Here is a 6762-nt window from a genome sequence, read left to right as displayed (position 1 = left end):
AGGCAACCTTTGGTTGTCTTCACAGATTGCAAGGACCTTGTCAATTTACAATCCCTTATTTTTTTTTATTTTTTATGCCTACAGCACCTGATCTTCCTAGGTGGTCTCCCATCCAAGTACTAACCAGGCCCGACTCTGCTTAGCTTCTGAGATCAGAAGGGATCGGGCTTGTTCAGGGTGGCATGGCCTAGACTAAATTTGAATTAATTATTCAAAATTAAAAGCCATCATAAGTTGCACTTTCCCATTTCAATGTAAATTTTAAATCTGTTAAATATGTAAGGATTTAAGTACCTTTTGTTTAATCACAAATATTTCAACCATTTCAAATAATAACATATAACACAATACACATAACATTTAATCAAATGATATAAGATATTCCAGCTGATATAAGTATTCTACTGGTATGAATTACATCATTATGATATATAAAGTTTTGAGGACTTGTTAAATAAGAAAAAATAGATTGTCATTTGTTTTAAGGGTATTCTAGACAGAGTGTGAACCAATTCATTTCCTGTTAGGACTTTTGAAAAGTGTTTATCATAATAATGCGACAATACAACCTGATATGTGGAGGAAAATAATATATAGTGCATTGTAAAATATTTTCTTTTATCAATTTAGAACGAACATTCCAAGCTCTGAACAATATTTCCTTTATGTATTCAAAATATTATCTTTCCACTCTTCAGTCATAGTAGATTCATTTTTAATGAAAATGTGAATAAAAGGTATAAATAAAATGATTTAATTCAATGTTACACTACAAATTTTATTTTCTTGAACTGGAGTAAAGAAAAATGTGAAAAACTTGCTCATGGAAAATTTGATCACAGTCTTCTCTCTTATTTACTCCTCTATTAAACAAATATCGAATGCTTACAATAGGCACAAATTGGAGCGACTATTCAGCTTCCAACGATTTCTCCAAAGACTCTAACAGTACTATTTTCCTTTATAGCAGTCATGACTGATTGTTGCCAAGACAGAAAACATAACCCAAACTATAACTGAAACTTCAAACATACACACCGAATGTGCTTGGTTTTATTCTAGTTTCCAGTTTCCTTGAGGTTTAGTTGTTTAGCTCTTCAAATTTTATGAGCCTCAGCAGTGCCCATCCAGTATAATTTACAAGCACAATTTTTCTCATGTTAGAATTTGTTTCTGTTGCTTGTAATTAAATAGATATCATTCAGTATATGCTAGGCAATGGATATGTAAAATTAAAAAAAAATGAGTAAGGGTCACTAGCATCAAGGAGCATGCAATTTAGTGGAGACAAATAAATCATCAGTTGCAAAAACATGAGATAATTAATTGCTAAGGCAAAGATAAATCTTGGGTTCCATGGAAGACATCTGACAGACTTTTAACGTAGTCTCATTTGACAGGGTACAGGGTGTAGGAAAACTAAATTTCTCTCCTTTACTTCATTTCTCACGTCATTAAACAGGAAAAAATTGACCTGGAATGATCCTCCATTTTAAATTGCACATCTAGTCTTCTCACCAACCTTGGATGTCTCTACCGTCACGAAGTTACACTGAGGGAGCCAAAGCTCGCTCAGTAGCATGTGGATCACAGAAGAGTACTTTTTGACCCTAACAGTGTCAGATATATGAATAATAAAAGTTACTTTGTAATGGTTCACTTAATATCCATAAAAAAATTATAGATAATATAATTTACCTTTTAAGAAATTTTTTTTTAAAAAATCAAATGTTTTGTGATATAAAGGAGGAAATAGATCATTATTTTGAGTACAATAATATAAATTTTGATATGAATATGTTTAAATATAACTGCTCTAGGATATAATCAATAGATGTTTACAAGTCTATGTAAAATCAAAGTGAATATGGCAGCTAAAATACAGAATTATACACATGTATTTTAATAGCAACTCAAATATGATAAATAGCTTTGATGTGATTTTCCAAGGTGGTGACAATGCATAGTAAAGGATCCAAATAAAGCAAAGTAAAATATTTCTTCAATTTATATAGTAGTTACATTCCTGAAAAACAAAGTGTTTATTAAAATCATGCAAAAAAGACTTTGTTTTTTCTGTGAAATAGTGTTAGGTTCTTGGCTCAAATGATTTAAACAGATTTTTAGCCAACATAAATATCTAATAGGACTTTAGAAAAGTAGGAAGGACACAGGACAATTATATAGGCTGAACTGCCCCATGTATTATGGAATATCTAGTATTCCTTGACTATACCCAGTAAACCACAGGAAATCTCAAACACCAAAGCTATTGCAACAAACAAAATCATCTCCTCTAATTTTCACAATGATCTTTAGGGAACATTGCCAACTCTATTGAGAACCAAATAGAATTTCCAGAGTGTTTAGTTGGTAAACTATTTTATGAAAGTATTCCCTTCATCCCTAATCATTTTTTTTTTTCATTCTGGATTATACAGAAAGAAATCAAAGAAAGTTAATTCATAGGAAGTAAGGATAACATAAAAGAATAGAGCAGCAATCATTTCAAGCAGTGCTTTTATATAAACTAGGGATGGTTGAAGGGAGGTAGAGTTGGAGAAAAATGATTCTGAACTTTACATGAGTAAAGTAACAATGACTAGTACAAATTATATAACTAGTAAGTTAATCTCTGGAATCTGTTTTATGTAAGATGACTGGGAAAAAAGTTTGAGGCAAAGGCAGCTAAGCAGAAATTGACCATAGACTGTTGACCATGGACCAGACCTGGCCAGCAAACACTTTATTAATTGACTCACACATAGGTAAAGAAAATAAGGACCAAATTTATCAAATCAGAAGATTTATAACATTCCCCACATTTGGATTTAGGGATTCTTTTGATAAGTTGAAGATCTTAGATCAATGAGCTATGTTTCCACATGGAAACATCATGCTAAAACTAAATAGCAGCTGTTTCCTTTACATGGAGCAATCCCTGCTCCCCTCCCCTTCCTTCGCCTGCATCTGGCACATTTCAGCATTTTCCAAATCTCCCTCACTCTGGTAAAGATTTTCCATTTGTGACCCTTGGTGTGTATGTGTATATATATATAAATGATATTACATATCATTTACCATATTTGAGTTACTATGAAAATAAATAAATTATATATATAAATAAATTATATATATAATACTATGAAAATAAATAAATTATATATATAAATAAATTATATATATATATATAATGCTATGAAAATAAATAAATTATATATATAAATATATGCTATGAAAATAAATAAATTATATATATAAATAAATTATATATATAATTTATTTATTTTCATTATATATATAAATTATATATATAAATTATATATATAAATTATATATTATATATAAATTATATATATAAATTATATATAAATAATATAAATTTATATATATATAAATTATATATAAATTATATATATAAATTATATATAAATTATATATATATAATTTATTTATTTTCAGAATAAAGAAGTGAGGTTTATTTTAATAGAACACGGACATTTTTAGCAGTGGAATGTGTGTGGGAGGGGGCTTCAGGATTTCATTAGTTGTCATTTATAGAGTTAATTTTAGGTTATTAAGATAGAGTGTATAAGAAATAATGAGTTTGTGGTAGTAGTGATGATAAATTGAGAGAGAAAAAGTGATCCCAGGTATAATTTAAAGGTAATATAAAATTAGAGGAAGATGAGAGGAAATCGAAGACCCATACATAACACTAATATTTTGAACCAAAGTGATGAGGAAAATGGAGGTGTTATGAGTATCAAAAGGGATTGCTGATTTTGGAGGAAATATGAGTTTATATTTACACAACAAGCTGTTGAAAATTGTTAGAATCTTTTCATGAAATATTTAGCAGCCATACAATTGAGGTGATCATTGAAACAATAGAATTGAGTAAAACTGAAAATAAATAAGTATTTTGGATAATATCTATATTTAGTGGGGGGAAAAAAAAAAGAAGAAGAAAGTGAGAAGTGCTAAAAAAGAATGGGTTAGAATGAGAAGATATTTCATACAGAAGAGGATGGTGAAAGGCAACAATAAATTTCATAGATTAAATAGTATGAAACATTACAGAAATATCCAGGAAGATTGGCACAGAGATGCTGTGGGTGAAAGAGAAGTGACTGACCTCTCTCGAAAGTGCATAAGCACGGAGTGAGAAAGTGGAGACTATTAGTACAAATCACTTTTACTTATCACTTTTACATGAAGGGATATAGGGACAAGATGCTAGCTTGAGTCAGTAGGTTTTGGAAGAATTTTGTAGGAGTCTTATCTGGTCCAAACTTTTCTGTAACAATCCCACTGGCATAGCTTCTAATGTACTCGCAGAGATTATGCCCAATTGTTATACTCCACAATACTCAAGGAAGAGAAAGTCCCACATGAGTTATTGATAGTTTATTTGTAGTTCCTCACAGTCCTTTCACCCTAAGTAATGTTGCCTACTATCAAAATTGGTATATTTCATCTTATCACTTCAGAAGGGGACTGTAAGAGGAAGTTAATCAAAATCCAAATTCTCATGCAGAAAGGGAAAAGCTATTGTTAATTTTTGTACACACACTCTGCATTACTAGATATCTGCAATGATATTTACATAATGTTAAAGATGGTTATATTGAGTGTTTAATTTTACTTTATTCATTGCATTATATTTTTAAATTTTATTTATGATAAATGTGAACAATTTTAATCAAGATATATAGCCTTTAAATATGTCTTATAAATATGTGTTATATTATATTTAAATATATACTATATAAATACATTATTTTTATATTCATTTAAATATATATTATAAATACATATGTTAAATTAAAGGTAGATAATAAACAAGTAATAAAGAATCCTTGTATTATTATTATTACATGACATTTTTTAGGAAATTATGTCCATAGTACTAATGCAACAAACAGAAATACTATATGTAATGTTTAATGGGCTATATAAATAATAACTTCCACATGACTTATAGATATGCAAAACCTCAAATAAAACACTGTAAAATAAAACACTGTAATTCTGACTGAGGGACCATGAAATAGAATTTAAAGTAAAAAGAGGCCAAGGATTCAACCTCAGGCCACTGAAAGAACAAAATACGGAGAACAAAGTAAGCCTCGGAAAGGTTGACTTAAAGGAGTGGCCAGGTACTTAGAATAAACATAAGCAAAATAGGATTTCTGCCAAGGAAGTTGAAAAATAAAGATTTCCAGAAGGAAAGAATGGTCACCTGTGTCAAGAATAAAGATTGTGACTTGATCATTGCATTTAATGACAGGGATTTCATTGGTAATGTTCATAAGGGCTCTATTTCTTGGGGTCTTAGAACAAAAAGCTTCATTAAAGTCAAAAAGATCAGACATCTTGAACATGAAATATTTTTTTCAAGTTTACTATAAAGAGTAGAAGAAGGAGTTCGATAGAAAAAGTGAGGTAAATTTTCTTAAAGGAAAAATTTAAAAACAGAATAACTAAAGTTTATTTGAAAAAGCAGCATAAGGTTCTATTTGACATCAAAATATATTATAAATTTATAAACAATAAAATATTGGAAAACTGGCACGGCAATAATCAAATACAGTAAAATGTTGACATAAAAAACACATATGTGAAAATTTATCATACATATATAGAACATATATGAAAAGATGATTTCTTCGACAATTAGCATCAGTTCCCAAAAAGAAAACATATTGTGACAGAGATTGCTGAATGTCCACCAAATTCAAATTCTTTCATTAGAGCATGAAAATGTCACTAGGGAGATAGTTTTCCATTTAGGGACCACATTTTCCACCTTAGCTGGTATCCACGGCCACAGAGCAAATAAAACAATTTCCCAAAGGAGTGTGGGCAGAATTGATGGGGTTCAATGGCGGGCCAAGATATAAAGAAATGGGTGTCTCTTCACTCTCCACTTCTGTGTCCTGGATGTAGAGGACTGCAAATGCTTTCAGAATCATGAGACCACAGGAAGAATGAGCCCTGGCTTTTGGAGGTAGGAGAGCCAATTGATAATGAGGAATATCGCATAGTGAAGAAATACACTTTAATTTTTTAAGTTGCTGAAAAAGACATTTATTTTAAAAAGGCACAAGATAAGCAAAAAAAAAAAAGGAAAGGAATATGGTCGGATTAAATTCATAATTATAAAATTTAATAATATTTATATCAGAATAGATTTAAAAGGTTATATTGCCTAAAAATGAGCTGAAATCTGTAAAATAAAAATTGAAAATAAGTAGCTGTATATGAATATAACAAAATATTCCTTAAAACACAATGTAGCAATGTTACTATGAGACAAAATAAAATTTGTTAAAAGCAATATAAAAAAGTAGTTTTATTTTTTGAAAAGAAAATAATGTTCTATACTTATAGTGAAACAATAAAGGATGTCCAGATATTTAAGGAAAAATTGATAAAGCTGCCAGGAGAATTGGAAACTGCTTAAAAATGTTAAAAATTTTTTAATATTCTCCTCTAGGAAATGAAAAGTTCCTTAAACAGAAAATAAATAGCTCTAAGAAAGAATTAAATAATACAATTAATAAGCTTGATCTCAATGATAAATATTCATACATATATTTTAAAAACAGTGAATATATTTAACAAACTAGTATAAAAATAACTGGGCATAAGACCACAATTTTAGCAAATTTCTCATATTTTATGTTATTAAAACTAATTATTGACCACAATTTAATGTAATTTGAAAGTAACGACAGGTAACATCTAGAAATAGTA

At 29.3% G+C, this 6762-nt stretch overlaps 1 pseudogene; it reads right to left on the bottom strand.

Moving 5' to 3' along the window:
* Nucleotides 1–75: 75 nt before the first annotated feature.
* On the bottom strand, nucleotides 76–193 carry LOC120605415 (uncharacterized; annotated as a pseudogene).
* Nucleotides 194–6762: the final 6569 nt, after the last annotated feature.

This window comes from Pteropus medius, unplaced genomic scaffold, assembly GCF_902729225.1.
Source record: "Pteropus medius unplaced genomic scaffold, Ma_sr-lr_union100, whole genome shotgun sequence".
Lineage (NCBI taxonomy): Eukaryota > Metazoa > Chordata > Mammalia > Chiroptera > Pteropodidae > Pteropus > Pteropus medius.
The sequence above is the reverse complement of the archived record's forward strand: the minus strand, read 5'-3'. Positions and strand labels throughout refer to the sequence as shown.